Source organism: Parambassis ranga, chromosome 17 (genome assembly GCF_900634625.1).
Source record: "Parambassis ranga chromosome 17, fParRan2.1, whole genome shotgun sequence".
In the NCBI taxonomy this organism is placed as follows: domain Eukaryota; kingdom Metazoa; phylum Chordata; class Actinopteri; family Ambassidae; genus Parambassis; species Parambassis ranga.
In genome coordinates, this window is record NC_041037.1 from 22,587,102 (window position 1) to 22,609,409 (window position 22,308).

At 48.2% G+C, this 22,308-nt stretch overlaps 1 pseudogene; it reads left to right on the forward strand.

Moving 5' to 3' along the window:
* The first annotated feature begins 473 nt into the window (after positions 1-473).
* Positions 474-15,969, forward strand: LOC114449793 (uncharacterized; annotated as a pseudogene).
* Positions 15,970-22,308: the final 6,339 nt, after the last annotated feature.

Here is a 22,308-nt window from a genome sequence, read left to right on the forward strand (position 1 = left end):
CCTCGCAGTAGTCTTTTGATCTGCCGAAGGTGTCAACAACCCGGGCATTTTGCACGGGACTGCGATGGTGAAAGGGTTTCCACTCGGGCCCGAGCTAATTCTGTTGGTGAATTCCCGTCCCATGTTACTAGGCCCGCCCGCTCTTTGCAGCAGGCGGAAAACTGAAGCCCCCTGAGCTGCAGGGCCACAGCACAGGTGGGGAGTCATCTGGCTCACGTGAGGGTGAGATTGCTAGTTTGATGTCGTCATGTCCTAACATCAACGTACTGATCGGGGGCATCATTGTCCCATGTTTGGTGGACACTGGGTCCATGGTGTCCACCATTACAGAGAGCTTCTTTTTAGAGCATTTCATACCTTGGGGGCAGGACCGTCTTCAGTCCTGTCACTGGTTACAACTTCGAGCTGCGAATGGCCTATCTATTCCCTATATAGGCTATTTGGAACTGGAAGTCATGTTGTGTGGTAAGGTAATGCCCCGTTGTGGGGTTCTGGTAGTTAAAGACCCACCAGGTTCATTACCATCTACTCCCGGCATTCTGGGGATGAATGTGATACGGAAGTGTTATCAAGAGCTTTTCGGGGTGTATGGGGATTCCCTTTTCAATTGCCCATCGGTGTCGCAAGCACCGGGACCAGTCGTAGAGGCACTGCAGCAGTGTCACCAGGCTGTGGTCCAAGACCCTAGGGACACTAGTGGCATGGTGAGGGTTCGTGGAAAGCGCATCATACGGATACCCGGCGGGGTAATGAAATTGGTCCCCAGCACCTGTCTACAACTGTGCGCTGGCCAATCAGCATTGTTTGAGCCATTGGAGTCCGGGTTGCCTGCCGGGTTGTTGGCATCGCCCTGCCTTGTCCAGGGTAACCAGGGTGTGGTACGCATACCGGTGGTTAACGTTGGTATGGCGGAAGTTCTTTTGTACCCCCGAACCAGTCTCGGTGCATTAAGCAAGGTACAGGTCGTTAGCCTCCCCACTGGTGTCACTGAGGTACGGTCGGTCGAGGCTAGTGTGGCATCTCAGGTTGTTGCGCCCTCTGTGCTAGAGTGGATTGAGGCTCTGGACATGTCCGCACTAGCGGAGGCTGAACGGGTAGGGGTGAAGTCATTGTTGCGGGAGTATAGCTCCATTTTTTCCACCCATGATGGTGACCTGGGTACGAATCTCCTTTGCCATGACATTCCCTTAATTGACGACGTGCCAGTGCGGCAGAGGTACCGCCGCATCCCTCCGTCCGAGTATGAAGAGGCAAAGGCTCATATTAACCAACTCCTTGAGTCTCAGGTCATCCGTGAGAGAAGTAGCCCCTATGCTTCTCCTATTGTCCTTGTCCGTAAGAAGGACGGAAGACTCCGTTTGTGCGTTGACTACCGCTTACTAAACAGTAAGACGAGGAAAGATGCCTTAACCTTGCCTCGCATTGAGGAGAGCCTGGACGCATTGTCCGGTGCTTGCTGGTTTTCCACTTTAGATCTGGCCAGTGGCTACAACCAGGTCCCAGTTGCAGAGCAGGACATACCAAAAACAGCTTTTTGCACACCGTTTGGGCTGTTCGAGTTTAATAGGATGCCCTTCGGGTTGTGTAATGCACCTAGCACCTTTCAGCGGCTGATGCAGAGAATGTTTGGGGACCAACAGGGCCAGTCGCTCCTGTTGTACCTTGATGACATCGTTGTGTTTTCCACCTCTGTCTCCCAACATTTGCAGCGATTGGAGCTAGTGTTTGGGCGACTCCAGAAGGAAGGGCTTAAGGCCAAACTGGAGAAATGTGCGTTCTTTCGAAAGGAGGTCACCTACTTAGGGCACGTCATCTCCAGTAAAGGAGTGTCCACCGATCCGGCGAAAGTAGAGGCTGTAGCTAGATGGCAGCGCCCTACTAGTGTTTCTGAGCTGCGCTCATTCTTGGGTTTCGCCAGCTACTATCGGCGGTTTGTGGAGGGCTTTGCTAAACTAGCAGGCCCCCTGCACAAGCTCGTAGCAGATTTGTCCGGCACTAGGTCTCGGAAGGGAACTGGGAAGGCCTTGGGTGCTGCCTGGACCCCGCAGTGTGAGGAGAGCTTTGAAGCCTTGCGGGCAAGATTGGTTTCAGCACCAGTGTTGGCGTATGCTGATTTTTCACAGCCCTTCATCCTCGAGACGGATGCCAAGCATAGTGGTTTGGGAGCTGTGTTGTCCCAGGAAGTAGAGGGTGTGGTCCGGCCTGTGGCCTATGCCAGCCGGGGCCTACGGCCCACCGAACGCAACATGGCCAACTATAGCTCCATGAAGTTGGAGTTTCTTGCACTCAAGTGGGCTATGACTGAGAAGTTTCGCGAATACTTGTTGGGGCACAGGTGTGTGGTCTACACGGACAACAACCCTCTGAGCTATCTTCAGTTTGCCAAGCTGGGTGCAACTGAGCATCGCTGGGCTGCTCAGTTGGCTGCATTTGACTTTGACATAAAGTATTGTTCTGGGCGGGCTAATAAAAATGCAGATGCTCTTTCACGTCAGTACGTGTCAGGCTCCGGCTTAGCCCATCAACTTTCAGGTACCTCGGTTCCTGGGGTCCTCCAGCAGGCTGCATGTCCTGCTACCGGGGCGACCGGTACTCAGTCTGTGGTAACTGCCCTCCCTTCCCATTTGGTGCCAGATATTCAGGCTCTACAGGAGGCTGACCCCCTCATTAGAGAAGTCTTGTTGTTTTGGAGGAGGCACACTCGGCCAACTGCTCTGGTAAACTTCCTCAGCCGGTTTTGACCCTGCTGCGCCAGTGGGACCGCCTGGTACAGAGGGACGGGGTGTTGTATCGCCGGGTGTGTTGCCCGGATGGGGGGGAAGAGTCTTTCCAGCTTGTTCTGCCTAGTGCTCTTAAGCCGGAAGTCTTGAAACAGCTGCACCAAGATCATGGTCATCAGGGCATTGAGCGGACCACTGAGTTGGTACGGCAGTGTTGCTACTGGCCAGGTATGTTTTTGGACATCAAGCAGTGGGTCCAGGAGTGTGAGCGGTGTCAGGTGGCCAAAGACTCTGGGGCTGCGTCTCATAGTTTTATGGGCCATTTGCTTGCATCCAGACCGAACGAGATTTTGGCTTTGGATTTCACCCTTCTGGAGCCCTCTGGGGGTGGTTATGAGAATGTCCTCGTGATGACAGACGTTTTCAGTAAATACACTGTGGTGGTGCCCACTCGGGACCAACGGGCCTCTACGGTGGCCCAGGTCATCCTAAATGAGTGGTTTTATAAGTTTGGTGTGCCCAGTCTGCTTCATTCTGACCAGGGGCGCAGTTTTGAGAACTCGTTAATCTCGTTAATCCACCAGCTGTGCCTCCTGTATAAGGTAGAAAGATCTCGCACAACACCCTATCATCCGGCAGGGAACGGTCAATGTGAGCGGTTCAACAGGACCCTCCATAACCTTTTGCGTACCCTGCCTGTGGCACAGAAGCGGGACTGGGCCTCTTGTCTGCCACAAGTTCTATTCTGCTACAATACCACCCCTCACCAGGGCACGGGGGAGTCCCCGTTCTTCCTCATGTTTGGTAGGGAGTCCCAGCTGCCCGTAGACTTTCTCCTAGGGCGAGTCCTGGATCCCGTACCAGGGGACGTCCAAGACTGGCTGGTTGAACACCAAGCCAGACTCAAAGTGGCTTTGGAGAACGCTCATGGGCGGTTGCTGGCCGCAGCTGGCCGTCGAAAGGAGCGGCATGACCAAGGCGTCCGAGCTGCACCCCTATCAGTTGGCCAGTTGGTGTACTTGCGTGATCACAGTTGTAGAGGACGCCACAAAATTCAAGACATCTGGAGCCCTGTGGTCTATAGAGTAGTAAGAGCCCCATCCGGTGAGGGTGCGGTTTACACCATTGCTCCTGTCAGTGACCTACAGAAGGTTCGGACAGTGCACCGGGATGCAGTGAAGGCGGTGGTGCAGCCGGGGCCTACACATCCCATTTTGACATCACCCGTTCCACCAGTTTTGTCTAATGTTGACACCGAGCCATTTGGCTCGGATGAGGATGTGTGGCTGCTAGTTCGGGGGGATTCCTCAGCGGGGGGCCCAGCAGGGGCTGACAGGGCAGTATTGACACCAGTTTCAGCCCCAGGGGTGTCTTCCCCCCAGAGGAGTGCTTCAGCAGCAGCCTCTCCATCCCAAGCGGACGGTCCATGCTCTAGCCAGCAGACCTTACGCCGTACTTCCCGTCCCACCGCGGGACAGCATCCTAATGTTCACCATCTCCCTCGGCCAGTTGGTCATCACGGCGATGCAGCCCCAGGGTCTTCTCAGACGGTGTCTAGTGCCCAGATGGCCTTGTTTCGGCCATGGCATTGATTTACCCTTCCACGCGTCATCGTCGGGCCGACGGTTTAAAAAGCCTGGGGTAGATGTGACCAGGTGAGTTATCTCCTTCCAGCCTGCGTGCTGATTGCGGGGCAGTGCTGCAGCTATTTAAGCAGGCAGCTGGCTGCGTGCCTGTCTCTCTCTCCTTCCTCCTGTGCGGCAGAAGCTTGCAGCGGTAGCTGGCTGCGGTGAACGTGGGGCCGTGGTGTTTGTGCATCCAGGTAGGCTCGGTTTGTTGTGCCTGTGTACCAGGGGAACTGAAATCAATACCGCATGACTTTTACAGCGAGCGTGATGGCGGCGTGTGTGCGGCGGGGCTGACGTCCTCTGTTACCTTGATTCCACCTGTGGCGTTGGCACGGTAAGATGCCGCATCCCTGTCATTAAATTAGATCTCCCTGTGCTGACACTGCTCTCTGATCTGCAGCAGTGGTGGCGACGGGATCGGCTTACCTGGAATCAGTGTGGCTGTACAGCGTGGCTGCATAGCGTGGTGGGGAGTTTCCTACACCTGTCTCATCTTTGCACCGGCGGGTGTTGCTGTTCTGGTCCGGGACTTAATTATATTCGCAGGATTTTTGGTCCTCGCTGGTGGAATCTAGGCCAGCAGATTGAACACAGGCGCATTCCCTCCTGCCTGTGGTGCTGGGCGCTTGGATCTCTGCGTCGAGTTAATTTTTGCTTTGGGCATTCTGACTGTTTTGATTAGTTTATAGGCCTGTGCCTATTTGTTTTTTTTGTATCCTATTAGGTTATATTTTTGTTGTGATAGATTCTGTACTTTATATTTATCTCTGGGTTATCGGGTTGGTTTATTGGGTTATCTCTATTTTTTTTGTTCTCTTTGATATTCCAAGTTGTGTTGTGGGTTTTCTTTGTTTTGGTGTGTGTGTGTGTGGACGGATGGGTGTTCCTATGTTGCCATGTTGTTGATGTGGTTGGGTTCCTGTGGCCTGTGATTAATTTTCTTTTGTTGCTCTACAGGAGCTGCGGCCCAGCGGTGGTGGTCCCCCCTCCCTGGTGGTGGGTGTTCTTCACGGGTTTTCGTTTGGAGTGTAGTGTCACAGGTGTAGTTTGATCCCTTTTGGTTTGTCCCTCTGCCCTGGTGAGCCGCAGTCTTGTCAGTATTTTTTTTTATTTCATTCTGCAGGGCCATCCCGACCCATCTTACCTACTGAACTGGCAACATATTTTACAACTAATTTTAAACATGGTATATGGCTCCTATTCGTATTGAAATTGAATAAATCTTCTTTTTATGGTACTTGACCCTTGCCCTGTGTGTGAGTCAAACCTGTGTGCCCTTGCTTTCACATCCTGGGTTGAGGCCCTCGCCTCCCCGGGTGGCATTGTTAGTACCCCCCCCCCCCCCCCTCCTGAGCTCCGTCACACCATTTTCTGCCCATGTACAAAAATTAAGTGATTTCTTATTAATGAGTCGTTCCGGGTTATTCCAAAGTGCAGATAAATTAGACAGGGATGTGATATGATGATATTAGTGACTTCCACAAATTTCCACCAGGCTGTCAGAGTGTCTGCTGTTGTTAACGTTGTAAAGCAAAGGTGGTGTTTTATTGACTGGTTCAGAAATGGTAGGTCTGTAAATCTGGATTTCTTTACAAATGGTCTGTTGTATATCTCACCATGTGGTGTCTGATTGATTAGGATCCATTTCAATATGTACTGAGGATGATTTTAAGTCAATACTGAAGGAAGTTTGGGGCTTCATAAAATCTGTTGATTATTGAGTCAAGTCATTTAAACCAGGAGGGTGGGGGGTGTTTTGGGATCAGTGTGAGGAGGTAGTTTATTTGTTGTTAGCTGTTCTGTCTATTAAAGAATGTGGGAGCTTCATCCAGCATTGGAGGTTCTCTGTAACTGTTTGAAGGAGTGGGGTAAAGTTACATTTGAAGAGTTCTGACAGCCTGGGGGAACTGTGTCTAACATCCAGATGAGAGATGTGTCCAGGGCTTAGAGGAATCGGTAGTGTCTTGGCTGCCATATCCCCACTAATGCTGTTCAGTGGTAGAATGGATGATATGTTCCAGTGGATGCAGTAGTCAGAGACACTTCAAAATAGATCTGTTATTTAAGATTAAGATTTACTTTGTAGGGACATTATGTTGCATATACGTTGTAAATATATGCAAGTATTAATGTGATTGTTCCTTTGACATGTGACAGGGTTTGTATGTATTACATCGTCCTTTGAGGAGATTCTGGCGAATGGCAGCTGCAGGCTGTTCAATGAAGACAGTGAAGAGGGAAGTTCATCCCTGCCTGGCCCCCTTGTGCTGTTGCCTGATTGGACTGACTTCCCATGTACCAAACTTGTGTTTGAACAGTAAGACCTTGTATCTGCACATCACTAAATCTAGTCCTGCTTTTGGGTCATCTCTCCTGTAACAACCCAGACAGAGCGGTGCTGTGCTCATGTTTACATCCCTCCTTTTATGCACTGTTTTTATTATTCAGCAAACACAAACCCCACAAACTGTTTTTGACATTTGTCTTTAGTTTGCTCACTTTAATTTACCAAATCCATCTGCTTTAATGTGACCAGCTGTGCCGCCTTTACCTTTTTTCCAGAGTATAAACTGAGGAGCCTGAAGGTCAGAATGATGTCTGTACCAGTAAAGTTATGCACTTGATGCATCTGTCTGATATGTACATGAGAGTGTGACGTTTTGTCCCTGTGTCCCGCTGACTTGTCTTTGTCCAGCAGAGATTGTGTCTCCAGCTGTCAGTCCTGGAAAAAGTAGAGAACATGAAGCCATTAGACTAACATTGTCCATGAGGCTGAGAGGAGAAGACAGTGGAAAATGTCTCCTGTGTTACTGTGTGGACACAAAGAGCTCCGCTTGATGACAAAGACAGATGATTGCATGTGTCCAACATGGACATTTGTAAGTGCCAAAGACAAATGTCCAGTTGTAGAACAGCAGGCAGACATCTTTGATCCAGCTGCTCATAAACTCACCTATGAAGTGAGATGAAAACAAAAAGAGGTGAAGCAACATGTCTTTGGAGTTATTAAAGCAGACACACAGCACATCAACAATGTTCTTCCACTGCACTACAATGAGGCACAAAGAATGTCATTGGATGAGCTGAAGTTCAGTGGGCGGGGCCAATCACCTCTTGCTGTTATTGTTTCAGTTCAGCTCAGCCAATGAAATTCTTTAGTGCTTCCACAACAGCTCTGTCTCTGTCTCTGATCTTTACTGCTTCATGTCTCTGTTGTCTTTGTCCTCAGTCCAATGACTGAAACATCAGTGGTTGAACAGTGTGTGAGTCCCTCTAGTGGATTTTGTGGTGTATTGTGTTGTCTTTGCTCCAAAGGTTTTTGTACAGAGTTGAGCTGTTTCTTGTCACTGTGGGCTGCAGAGCACAGTAGTACACAGCAGAGTCAGACAGCTGAAGCTTCTGGATCTTCAGAGGAACTGATGTGTCTTTGAGTTCAGCATCAAATCTGGATTCCTTGGAGTCTCCTGGATCTTTTATTGCAGAGTGACGCATCAGTATAGACTTGGGAACATCGTTTAGTTCTTGTTTGTACCAGAACAAAGTGCGACCTGCACTGCTGGTCTTAAAGGAGCATCCAAGTGTGACAGTGTCTCCTTCAGCAGCAGTGACATCTCCCTCTTGCTGGGTCACTGAGTCTTGTCCTTTACACTCTGGGGAAGAAGAGAAGATGCAGAGGAAGAGATGGATCAATAAAGATGATTGATGAAAGCAGAACAATCAGCAGCTTTAAAGAGTTCTCTCACATGTAGAACAGATGTCATTTTCAGGGATCATTGTCACGTTGAAGCATAGAAGGTGTTTTCCAAGGTAACAGATGGCAGCAGAGATGATGTGCTGTGAGTGAGTGTAGAATGAACATTCAGAGCTCTTCATGTAGAGCTCAGTAATGTCTTCAAGTGTTTGAAGAGGAAACATGTGCAGCTTTCTATCTTACCAAAGAAAAGAGCAGCAAGAAGAATCCACAGCCAATGTTCCATCTGTACACCAAGGTTTCAATCAACAGGAGGAGCAGCTGATGTTCCACATTCAGTCTGACAGCTGTTCTCTTCACAGCAGCACTTCTTACTGACAGAATGCTGCAACACAGCGCACAAGGAGTGCACCGCCTCCTGGATCATGTGGCCCTCTAGTGGAGCTACAAAGTGCACTTCAACAGTGTGGAGAAAAGGCTTCCAGCAGCGGCTCACTGTGTCCCTCTGTGTCTTTGTGCAGAGCTGAGCTGCTTCCTGACACTGGAGTGAAGAAAGCTCACAGTGGAGTGTCTCTAACTGTCCCTCCATCTTGTTGTGGACGTGCTGCAGCAGCTTCGTGTGTCCTCCTGAGGTCACTGTTGTCAGGCTTTGGTCCAGCATCAGCTGTCCTGGACTGCTGCTGTTTCTCCTCCCTGCTTTCAGGTGTCTGCTGGGTGGAGCTGGGTCCTTCTTAGACTTGATCCACAGCTGATCAGTCTAAGTCAGAGTGTCTCCTTCCAAAGCCGTCACTTCATTTTTAAATGGTGTCAGTAAATCCTCAGAGGAGCCTGAAAACAACAAAGATATATTCAGCATGACATTTGGATTGGATTCTGGATCTTTAACTTAGTTCAGGAGTTTCAGAGTTCATCAGTTCAAACAACATCAGAATGTTTTCATGTCTATCGGCTCCTTTTCCATCTGGATCCATCTTTGGATGACTTACCAGTTTGAAAGGACACCATCATTATCCAGATGAAAAGCAGGAACATTATTTCCAGCTGTGCTGAATGAACAACAGAGAGAACACAGCAGCTCTTCACTCCAACATGCAGCCTTTCATATTCAGCTGTGTAGCTCCGCCTCTTGCTGTGCTCTGTTTCCATTCAGGCTGATGGAAGCTGTAGAGATGACAGTGATGGTGCAGCATCATCATCCAGGGAGCTCAGACTAAATATTAACTATCATTTACACAGGTTCACTGCAGTGTGAGTCCAGAGGGGCTGTTTGTGGATGCTGCAGCTCTGAACTCATTCATTGTGCTGCTGTTTGGGGTCTTTGGGGAGCGGCTCTACAGCATAAGACTTAGAGCTGTGTGGGATTGTTTGCTGTGTGAGGGAGCTTTTAAAGACATATGTGCACCTCTGCCAGCTGTTCAGTACAGGCCGTGAGGACTCTGGCTGCCTACCAGTCAGGTCCCAGAGTCCTACAGGGGTTCACCAAACTGCAGCTGTGCTGCAGTGAAACTGGTTTAAGTAGGAAGAGTTGATGTTGGCAGCTTGAATAGTGAAGTCCTGCAGTTCAATCAGGACAAACTCAGGAGTGGGTGCACATTGTTTATTAAACTGATCAATACAAAGATGAAAATGTGTTTTTGGTGTTTAGGCCCCGATGTGATGTCATCAAGGTTTGAGGGAGGAGATGAGGAGAGGCTAACAGGAACAAACATCTCTTGGGCTCTAGACCTGGTGGTGGTGGTGGTGAAGGACGGGGCTGGAGATGAGGGCTTGGCCTGACATTTAAGACCTGAGACCTGTTCCAGAGGAGGGTGTTGATCCAGAGGACCAAGAAGGACATTTATTCAGAGCATTTAACCACTGTTCTCCGCTCACGCTGCTTCTGAGCTAGCTTCAAACCATGTTAGTGTGACGAACATAAAAATGCATAGTCACGTTTATGTAATTTTATTTAGTTTATTCTGGAAGATGTATTTTTCTTTAAAGGAAAACAACATACTAATATGGACTGTGATGGCCAATGTTTATCTGTCAAGTGCAATGACATGATGGTTTTAGTGTTGCCAGCAGGTGGCAGTGTGGGGCTTTTCTCACGCTGCAAATGCTTCTTGAGAACGTGCGTTTGTTGACTTCTTCATTCTATCAAGCGGAGCTGCAAGAACTGTCGCCTGTCTCATCTTTTCTCCTGTTTTTACAGGATTCTTATCTGTGTACAGGTGATCCATTTGGGACCTGTTACAGATTTGTGGGGGCTCGTCCGGGATTGGCGGCACCCGAGGTGGGAGAACGTCGTTGATCCAGTGATCCCTGAACCTGTGGACCAGTGTGTGGCATGTCATCAGTGCAGAGGGCGGCACGAATCCAGGTCAGCTGATTATCGTCAGGACAAGGGATTCCGAAAGCTGAAGGCATCTGATGTGTGTCGACAATGGCGGACAACGAAAGGAAGAAGCTGGTTTGGACTGTGAAGAAGGGACTGTTCTGCCTTCCTGCTGATGACCTATTCCAGCTTGCAACCACCATTCCATGTGCACCTGATCAAGAGTCAGCTAAGTTGAACAAACACGACGAAGAAGGATGTATTGATTATGTGTGTTCATATATGAATAGTAGATTTTTGCTGGAATTAGAAGATGAGGGTATGTCACAATTACTCTTTTTAAAAGATATGATTACTGAGATGACTCCGTATGTACCCGTCATCAGGGTGAATTTCCTACAGAGGGTGGGGCCGACGTTACTGTGTTTTGGCACCCTTACCAGGTGATGCTGGTCACACTAACATACGTGTGTCAGATACATTTGCTGAAACCACCACAACAGACCTGACTGCTCAAACTAGCATCATTGAATCACAAACAAATAAACTTGTCACTCGTTATGGGCCCTGTCACATGCTCACACAGGGTAGTGCGCCACTCACCACACTCACAACTACCTCCCAGCTCATTGACAAAGAGTGTAATCAGTCTCACCGCCCACAAGCCAGGTTGACGCCCCATTCGAGTACTGATCAACACTCCACTAGAGCCACTGAAAGCATGATTGCTCTCAAAGACCTTCCCATCCTGCATAGGAAAGAATTTAAAATCCACGGTGGGCAGGTTGGAGACAATGCATCTGATATAAGCTATAGCAGCATTAGTAGACAGATTGACCAAGGATTGAAAGAAAATCACACTGAGAGCGAAATCATCAGGGCAGTGTTTCGAGTTAAAAAGCTTTCTACAGTCGCATCTGGGAGAGAAAAGTAGTACTGAACTGTTTCAGGAGCTGATGAACGCTAAACAGCACGAGCATGAAACACCACAGCAGTTTCTCTACAGAATTATGGGACTCAAGCAAAGGGTGATTTTCACCTCAAGAGACAGATTCAGATATTAAATATGAGACAAGAACAGCACAGAATGTTTTCCTTTGCACAGTCTATCAGGGCCTGAGTGAGAAACATGATGACGTAGGCGCGAGCTGCGGCCCCTTCTCTCGGACCCTACGATTACTGATGAGGCACTACTAAGACAAGTCACCAAAACCAAATGAGGAGAGTGAGAGAAAACGACGATTAGGGCGCAGCACTCGCCCAAAGGTAGCCCATGCACAGTATAGTGAAATTAACATCAATGAGGTGAGCAACATAGAGTGTAACTCTGACACCAGTGCTAAAGATGAGCTAATTCATCAGCTTAGCGCTCAGGTACAGGCCCTGGCTCAGGCAGTAAACTCCCTATAGTCAAATGCTCTAGCTGCAACAAAACCATCAACAGCTGAGCCCCAGCCCCCCTGCCTGTGTTCTAACAAACCGAGCAGACCAGTAAGAAAAGAGAAACCCCATGTCTGCCCTAACTGGATCACCCATAACCGAACTGACTGTACTCACTGTTTTGCTTGTGGGGAAGAGGGACATCGTGCGGTGGGATGCTTAAAAAGATCTAAGTCATCGGGAAACGCACCCCGGTCATGGCAGGGGGACAAGCTGTGACCGATGATGATGCTCAGTCCCACCCTGGCAACTACACAGCACAGATTAACCACAACATTGCTACCCCTCCTCATCCCCCATCAACCACACAGCGAGTAGCGATGGATGGGTTGAACTCACCTTTAACTTGCCTGGCAACGACGATCCAAGCCTCGCCCTCAGAGTGCCCTTCCTGGTCAGTCATGTGAGTCTCAAGAGACCAATCGTGGGTTTCAATGTAATCAAAGAGCTCATTCTCAGGCAGGAAAGTGGAATTGGAATCGTTACTATCATTGCCAAATTGCTACAAGATGCAGGTTAAAAATGATAAAGCTGAGGCAATTGTTAATTTTGTACAGACTCAGGAGCCCATCCATGACTGTGCACCAGTGAGAGTTGGTCGACATGAAGTCATCGTGCACCCTGGCCAGGTCGCCCACATCAAATGTAAGGTGCCTGCTGATTTTACCTCCCCAGTAGCGTTGTTTGAGGCAAATTATCCAGACCTGAAGCTAGAGCAGTTAGATCTGGGTGATGGTTTAGTTGAGGTTCACCAGACCAGACAACCTTATGTTCAGATCCTAGTGTGTAACCACACCCAGCAAAGCATTACACTGAATAACTTTACAGTGTTGGGCAGCATCCAGCCAATTGAAAATAATAGTGGATACAGACCAGACGGACAGCACTGTGGCCAATGATGTTACCTCACCTGCTTCAGTTGGAGGGGAAAACAAAGATTGTACAGAACAGCCAGCCCAGCTGTGGCATCCCCCTGTTGATTTAAGCCATTTAACTGATGAACAACAGGAAGTGGTGAAAGCAATGCTTTATGAGGAGTCAAATGCATTTGCTCGGGATGATAATGACATTGGGCGTGTTCCCAGCCTCCAAATGAGCATAACTCTGAAAGATGACATTCCAGTGCAACAATCCTATGCATCAGTCCCCAAGCCTCTCTTCAAAGAGGTCAAGGAGTATATCCAGGACTTGCTGGCAAAGAAGTGGATTGTAAAATCAAAATCCCTGTACTCAGCCCCAGTGGTTTGTGTCCATAAGAAGGATGGGAGCTTGAGACTGTGTATTGATTACAGGCTCCTGAACCAGAAGACGGTCCCAGACAGACATCCCCTACCCCGTCTTCTTGATACGCTGGGCGGATACCGCTGGTTCTCAATTTTGGATCAGGGCAAAGCCTATCATCAAGGGTTCATTGCAGAGGGGTCGCGGCACTTGACTGCATTCATTACTCCGTGGGGTTTATATGAATGGGTGCGCATCCCCTTCGGGCTTTCAAATGCACCAGCTGCATTTCAGAGGAGCATGGAGGAAATGCTCAACTCCTTGCGGGATGAGTACTGCATCCCATATTTAGACGATGTCCTCTGTTATGCTAAGACATTTACAGACCACGTTGATGTATTGAGACATGTTTTGCCACGCTGTGAAGCTTAGACCAACCAAGTGTGAGCTCTTCAGGAGGGAGGTCCATTATGTGGGGAGGTTGGTCTCTGCTGAGGGGGTTCGGGTTGACCCCAAGGATTTGGAGGCTATTCAGGCTTTGAGAGGTAAAACCCCCAGCACTGTGGGAGAGGTTCGCAAGCTTCTAGGATTCCTCAGTAACTACCAGACTTACATACAAGACTTCTCTAGAGTTGCCAAGCCAATGTATGAGCTCTTGCAGACCAAGAACATTGCCACAGCGATTTCTCAGCCCAGGCAGAAGAAGGGTAAAGGGGCTGAAGAGCACCAAAAGGCCCTAGATCAGCTCATGGATATCCTGTCCAACCCACCAGTGCTTGGGTATCCTGACTTTGCCCTCCCCTTCGTGCTACATACCGATGCGTCAGCGCAGGGACTTGGTGCTGTACTATACCAACGCCAGGGGGAGAAGCTTCGAGTGATTGGCTACGGGTCCAGAACACTGAGGCCTGCAGAACAAAATTACAATCTTCACTCAGGCAAACTTGAATTTCTGGCATTAAAGTGGGCCATAAGTGAGACATTTCGAGATTATCTGTTCTATGCACCCCACTTTACAGTGTATACAGACAACAATCCGTTGACTTATGTAATGAGCACTGCCAAGCTCAATGCTGTTGGCCACCGCTGGGTGGGTGAGCTTGCTGACTTCCGTTTTGAGATAAAGTACAGGCCAGGGAAGGCGAATATTGATGCAGACACCTTGTCTAGGTTACCATTAGACATTGACAGCTATGCGGACTCATGCACCGAGGAGTTGTCCACAGACACCGTTTTGGCATCATGGGAAGGCTGCCAGGTTGCTAAGCAACGAGACATTGCCTATGTAGCGGTCATGAATCTGTCACAGAATAGCTCAACCTTCCAGCCACCGGAGCTGCTTCTAACCTTAAGCCATGATGAGCTAATGAAATCTCAGCGAGATGACCCTGTTCTCAGCCAAGTCATTAGACTGAAAGAAACAAGCAATATGCTGACTGGTGAGATGAGAAGGGGGGTTACTGGTCTGGCCAGGAAACTCCTGCATGAGTGGGACAAACTCCATTTCAAAGATGGCCTGCTATACAGGAAAAGTGGCCAGCGGAGTCAACTTGTCCTGCCTGACCAATATCGATCTATGGTCCTGAAACACCTTCATAACGACATGGGTCACATGGGGACGGAGAGGGTACTGGGCCTAGCTCGAGACAGGTTTTATTGGCCATACATGAAACGGGATGTGGAAGCTTATGTGACAAGAAGATGTCCTTGCATTAAGCAGAAAAAGCTTAAGCTTGTGTCTATTGATTACTTCCACTTGGAGACTAGCAAGGGAGGCTTTGAGTACATTCTGGTGGTTGTAGATCATTTTACAAGATTTGCACAAGCCTACGCAACCAGAAATAAAGCGGGGAAGACTGCTGCAGAGAAGCTCTTTGACGATTTCATCCCATGGTTCGGCTACCCCTGGAAGTTACATCATGACCAAGGGAGAGAATTTGAGAACGACTTGTTTAGAACTTTACAACAGCTCAGTGGAATGAGTCATTCAAGGACCACCCCATACCATCCGCAGGAAAAATGGAAAGACCACCACAAGTCATTCATGCCTACAATTGTACTAGGCATGAAGCAACTGGGTTTTCACCCTTTTATCTGATGTATGGCCGTCGCCCAGATCTGCCTGTGGACATGATATTTGGCTTAGGCGATGAGGAGGAAGCCATTTCTCCAAGAGGCTACGCAGAGAAGTGGGCTGCTAGAATGAAGGAGGCCTATAGGCTTGCTTCTGAGAATAGCCAACAGTCAAGTTGTAGAGGGAAGAGGTACTACGATCGCCATGTAAAGGGTGTTATCCTGGAACCGGGCGACTGCGTCTTGGTGCGCAACCTGACTGAAAGAGGGGGGCCAGGTAAGCTGAGAGCTTACTGGGAGGATAAAGTCCATGTTGTGAAAGAGAGGATTGCTGATGGACCTGTTTATAAAGTGCCCCCAGAAACAGGTGGAAACAGAGTACGAACACTGCACCGCAACCTGCTCCACTTGGTCAATGAATTGCCAATAGGCTTGCCTCAACCACCACAAAACCCCCCGGCTGGAATAAAAAGGGACTTGCCAAGAGGCTTATCTGCACCACCAGTTAAATCACTGCGACAGAGAACAAAGAACGGGCAGCCAAACGCAAAAGAAAGGGATGGGTGTGACGCAAGCAGTGACTCTGATGACAATGAACCACATTATTGGCTGAGGATGCCTGTTCAGGGAGAACTGGAGAATCCACCAGTTCAGCACACAGAGCCTCAGAGACGGAGACATTTTAATCCAGTGATGGAGAAATTTGAACAGACCCAACCACTTATACCTGAAAAGCTAGACAGGGCTGTAGACGTCAGGGGAAGGGAGAGCGTGCCTGATGTCGAAGGGGAAGAAATTGGGCACAGGATGCTAGGGGAGGAAGAAGCACAGGAGGAGCACTTATTGGTGGACCTGCAGAAAGTGAACGAGAAAATATGATGCGGCAAGGTAATGGGCGGGTGACCCCTCAACTAGTCAGTGAACAGCCCAACAGCGATCAGGCTACTCCACCACAAACTCGGAGGTCCACGCGTGAAAGAAAACCTACTCAGATGTTCACTTACGAGTCCTTAGGCCAACCCTCCTACCAACCACAAGCAAGCTGTAACTCGATGATGGTTTATGGTCTGCCAACAATGTCAACCTGGGAGATGCAGGCACATCATATGGCTTACCACACACCTTTCAAAGTGCCTTGCCTCACACCTTGCCAAGCTCTACCATACACCCCTGCCGTGCAGTTCACAACCCCACTATTTGTTTACTGAGATGCACATACACACACACACACACACACACACACACACACATATCCACAGCCATATATATATATCCCGGGGGTATTACATGGTACTGAATGCTGAAAGTTAAAGAGGTTAAGGAGTTTTGAAATGTCTGGAGCTATTTTTATTTTGTCAGGGAGCGTGTGACGAACATAAAAATGTATAGTCACGTTTATGTAATTTTATTTACTTTATTCTGGAAGATGTATTTTTCTTTAAAGGAAAACAACATACTAATATGGACTGTAATGGCCAATGTTTATCTGTCAAGTGCAATGACATGATGGTTTTAGTGTTGCCAGCAGGCGGCAGTGTGGGGCTTTTCTCACGCTGCGAATGCTTCTTGAGAACGTGCGTTTGTTGACTTCTTCATTCTATCAAGCGGAGCTGCACTGCCAACAAGAACTGTCACCTGTCTCATCTTTTCTCCTGTTTTTACAGGATTCTTATCTGTGTACAGGTGATCCATTTGGGACCTGTTACATTAGCTCAGGCTAAATCCATGGTTTTGTTTGTACAAAGACGTCAGAGAAGGGGGAGGTGGTCTGAAAGAACTTCTTGTTGAGGCTGACCTGTGAAAGATGGCTGCTGATATAAACATCAGCTTGTGGAAGCCGTCTTTAGTCAAAGGCTGTTTATGTTCAGGTCACTGAGCATATTAGTGAACAGTGAGTTGATGTGAAGGCAGAACACACGTTACCATCTTATTAACCCTGCACAGTGTGAACACAAAGACTGCACCTTGAATGATGTTGACCTTTGCACTCTGTAGGAGGTTCTTATGGCCGAGTCCTGGGAGAAGACCACTACAACTTGAAGTGCTTCCAGCAGACAGGAGGCCGCCGCTCGTAGTGCTACTGGAAGCCCCCCACAGCTGGCAGCATTCCACGTGGATTCCAGGTAAGACTTCACAGAGACACATAGAAGGGCCTAACGAGGAACACATCTGAACTGAGCCTGAGCCTAAAGTTCCTGAACAGTAATTCAAGGGGGCCAGCCCAGGTGTCTTCTTTGTTTGCTGTGTTGAGTTGTGGAGCTCTGCTTGTTCCTTTGACTTGTATTGTTTCTCCATGTTCTTGACTCAGCTTAAACCCCCACAATCCTTTGCTCTTGGAGCCGGTTCATTACTGTATGGTGGTCAGTGTGAGTCTGTATTGTGTCAGCTGCTTCTGTGGTTTACTTCCTGTCCTCCTATGAGGACCTGGATGTTACACAGTGATGTTTCTCTGCCTCCCAGCTGTCCACTCCTTTCATTCACAGCTCCATTCCACTTGGTGTCTCACATGCATCAGTAATGACAGAGAATAGATAGAGAAGGTCTTCCTGGTTGAACTTTGGACAAAGTCCACAGTGTCAGCTGCTCACTGTGTCCCTCGTCAAACGTTGAGTCTGACAGTTTGTGTTTCAGAGACATGTTGTCCAGTACTCGGATCACGAGTAGTAGTCATAGTTTTCCATAGATACGGCTGCAGCTAGTGGCTACCTGCTTTGGCCTGCTACAGTTTCATTGCTTGAGTCCGCAATGTCCATAATTATGCGTAATTTTAAGTCAGAAGAAAATTAAAATGAGTTATAAATAAAAATCACCCCTGTACAATTGACACTAGAAGGGAACTTATCATCTGAGACCAGAGTGTTTTTTTGTACCAGGCTGTAAACATGTTCATTTCTGCTGTGAAGTTTTAACTACTATGGGAAAGGACTCGCTGCTGGAGCCAGCCCCCAGCGGTCACGGTGTGAATTACAAGTTTTGAACCTTCTGCATGGGCTTCAAGTCTGAGCCCCGAAGGTTGCCGCTTGGTATATACACACACACTTCTGACCATGTCTGTGCACAGTATCTAATGGTAGAATAGTCAACCTGCAAACAGGAAGTAATCAGAGGGTCACAACACGTGTCAACCGATCAGACACACAATGAGTTTAGCTACATGAACAAAAAGGGGCTTCCAACTCATCTGTGATGCAAACATGTTTTGTGGAATGCTGCTGCGGTGGCCTGGTAAATCACACGACTCTTTCATTGTGCATTGGTGAGTGTTAAATGTTGAAATACGTTCTCTGACCTTTGTGTAGTTCACTAAAGCACCTCTTCTCTGTAGGTGATCGGGTTATCCACTGAAGCCATGACTAACGACCCCTGTGTCCAACTCAGGGACACGTCAGCAGCAGCACTACAACCGGGGCCATGCACGCTCCAGAAGCACTGTTGAGGGCACAATAGGCCTGCTGAAAGGTCGGTGGCTGTGTCTGTCCAGCACGGGGGTTCACTGCAGTATTGATCCAAAAAGGTGTGCAATATCATATCGTGTGTTGTGTGCTACACAGCCTGGCGATCAGACGGGGAGTCCCTCTGCAGGAACCCAGACCAAAGCTGAGCCTCTAACACCTCTGAATGCTGCTGCCATTCAAAGAAGAGAGATGCTCATACAGAGATGTGAAGTAAGTCCCTTTGTTCTCCCTTTGAAAGGTGAGATCCATTACACGTGATGTGCTGCACAGTAGGAAAAACATCTTTCTCCACATCAGCTCCCATTTGTACATGTATTTGAGTGTTTGTGCTGCAGCCATTTGTTTGATTCATTAACTTGCTGTAACACATCAGTCATCTTGGTGAGCTGATCCTTTACGTCATTTGCGGCCTTGGTTGTGTCTTGTTGGGTCTGCAGCACTGCCTCGGTCAGCACGACACACAGCATGCACCACGACACACAGCATGGGGTCTGGATGGTCCCGGCTCCTCCAGCTCCTCCTGGGTGTCCGCTGGATTGGCTGGAATGTAGGAAGCATCATTACATGTTTTCACGCTGTGGTTTTGTTGTATTCAATACTTTTGGTCATATGAGAAACATGTAGAAAACACCTGCACCTGTACGTGAGTGTTTGAACACACAACGGCAAAGTGTGGTTCTTTTACCTGCCAGGTCCTTATTGTTAATAAGAACATGGTCTTAATGACCTACCTGGTAATATGAGGGATGAACAGACAAATAAGTACATGATTAAACCTGCAGTGTGTGATGGTCCGGCTGGTTCTGCTGCGAGAGCATCGCTGTCTCCATATGATGATGACAGAGTGGTGTTGCTGATTATAGTAGCAATCTGGTCCTCTGTGGTGAAAGTGTGCAGTGTGTTTGTCCTCCTCTGGTTGTAGTTATTTGGTCAGTGTGTTCTGTGGTCTGTTTTCTGGCTTGAGGTTTGATGTCACACTTCTTCTAAACTTCATGCAGTGATCGCTCCTCTGGGCGCTCTGAGTCACTGCTGATGTTACTCTCTGCCAGGCAGTGTTCCTTCTTTGCTGGTTACAGCGACAGACAGTGACCCAAACAATATGTCTTTACTGGCCTCCACCTCATTTAGCAGCACCTCCACTTCCGTCTCTGAGAAGTTCCTCTTTCTTCTTGTTGCCATGATCAGCAGGGACACACAGACACCCCACATGCTTCATGAATGGACGTGTTCATACCATATATGGGTAATTGGAGGCGTTTCTGAATGAACAAGCATGTAATTAAGAACAAGTGGGATTTATCAACACTGATAACTTACTGATGTGTGTGTGACCAGTGTACACACAGATGATAAATACCAGGTGTATTTTAGAGTTTGACAGACACACACATGTACATGTTGTTCTTAACGCAGAATATACACACTGTGGATGAATGAGGCTCCAGGTCCAGAGTCTTCTTCCCTCTGGTGGGACAATGTACACATTTAGGACACACAGGCTTTAAGAGTCATGATGGAAGTCTCCAGCTACAATATGAACTCCTCCAGGATGGGACCTCTGCAGCTGTGCTAGTGTGGATCTCTGTGTTGTGTTTCATCATGTGTGACACACTCTCACACTCAGTTTATTCTGACAGCTGACAGCTAGGTGGAGTCAGATTCAGTGTAATGATAACTTGACCTGATGCTAAATGATTATTTAGCATCAGGTGGAACGTAGACAGCAGGGATACTCAATGAAGGGACGGCACATACCTGTCAGTACCTCCATGTTCAGATGGCAGCATGTCTGAATGATCCTGAATTTGTGCTTCAGTCATCATGAACACAAAGAACCTCCACCTCTGTTTTTACCAGAGTCTGTCACTGCTTCTGCTGTGAGCATGAAACATTATCACTCACTGAATCATTTGCTGCACAGCTGAACTCCTCCAGAGAGTGTTGATCAGCTGTAACCACAGTGACTCTGATCAAACAGGAACCATCAGAATCCATCTGATATGAAGGTCTGTGGTTTGAATCCCACTTCCCTCCTCTTTGAAGAGGAGTCAGATATCTGTGTTCAGGTTTTTGTACAGCCTCTTCTACACTTTGTATCACTGTGTTTCTAGAGCACAGTATTAGAGAGCTGTGTCTGCCAGCCTCACACCTCTGATGGTCAGTTCAGTTGATGTGGACGTTGTTTTGGATCCATGTCTTTTATCTGGAATATGCTGTCTACCACTTTCCGACTTTGCTCCTTTCCAGAGTATAAACTGAGGAGCCTGAAGGTCAGAATGATGTCTGTACCAGTAGAGGAGAGGGTAATAAGATGTTGTCTGATATGTACATGAGAGTGTGACGTTTTGTCCCTCTGTCCCGCTGACTTGTCTTTGTCCAGCAGAGATTGTGTCTCCAGCTGTCAGTCCTGGAAAAAGTAGAGAACATGAAGCCATTAGACTAACATTGTCCATGAGGCTGAGAGGAGAAGACAGTGGAAAATGTCTCCTGTCTTACTGTGTGGACACAAAGAGCTCAGCTTGATGACAAAGACAGATGATTGCATGTGTCCAACATGGACATTTGTAAGTGCCAAAGACAAATGTCCAGTTGTAGAACAGCAGGCAGACATCTTTGATCCAGCTGCTCATAAACTCACTCACTCACCAAAGAATGTCATTGGATGAGCTGAAGTTCAGTGGGCGGGGCCAATCACCTCTTGCTGTTATTGTTTCAGTTCAGCTCAGCCAATGAAATTCTTTAATGCTTCCACAGCGGCTCTGTCTCTGTCTCTGATCTTTACTGCTTCATGTCTCTGTTGTCTTTGTCCTCAGTCCAATGACTGAAACATCAGTGGTTGAACAGTGTGTGAGTCCCTCTAGTGGATGTTGTGGAGTATTGTGTTGTCTTTGCTCCAAAGGTTTTTGTACAGAGTTGAGCTGTTTCCTGTCACTGTGGGCCTCACAGCACAGTAGTACACAGCAGAGTCTGTCACTGCAGCAGAGGACATCTGCAGGTCTACTCGTCTCTGTGTCTTGTTGATGTGAGCTGAGAAGTCAGAACCACTTGGATGAATGGATCCTCCCTCTGTGATGGAGAGCAGGAACTCTGGTCTGGACCTCTGGTACTGTCTGTACCACTGGATACTGTAGATAGCTCCGTCATATTCACAGCTCAGCTTCATGTTTCCTCCGTCTGCAGCAGCTTGTTCAGCACTTTGTGGTTTGATGCTGTTCATGGAGCCCAGAGCTGCAAAATGAGACCTTCATGTCAGTGTGTGTGAGAGGTTCAAACATCACTGCAGCCTCTTCACTGTGTCCTTCATGTCTGATTATCTGAAGATGCACTCACAGCAAACAAACATCTGTTCAAGCATGGACACTGTGAGCTGCAGCAGATGGAGCTGCAGCTATGACAGCAGCAAACATCCTGTCAGTGCAGTGGCTTCAATGAGACTTCATCTGTGTTCAAAGACTCACCTACAAACTGAAGCACAACACACACAAGCTGCTGATACAACATGGCTCTGCAGGAGGATGAAGCAGACTAGAGAGCCTCTGCTCTGCACCAAGCTGACTCTGCTCTGAGTTCATCACACAGGAGTAACCTCATTGGTTGATGTAAACATCAGTGGGCGGAGCCAGAGACAAAGCTGTTTACAGGTTGTTTGGCTGCCAAAGTTCACTTCAGTCAGACTTTCTTCTGTTTGCTGACTGTCAGACTGGTGACGGGTGAAAGATTTTATTTTGCATGGTGTTAATTTGTAGTGTGGGTCCACATATCT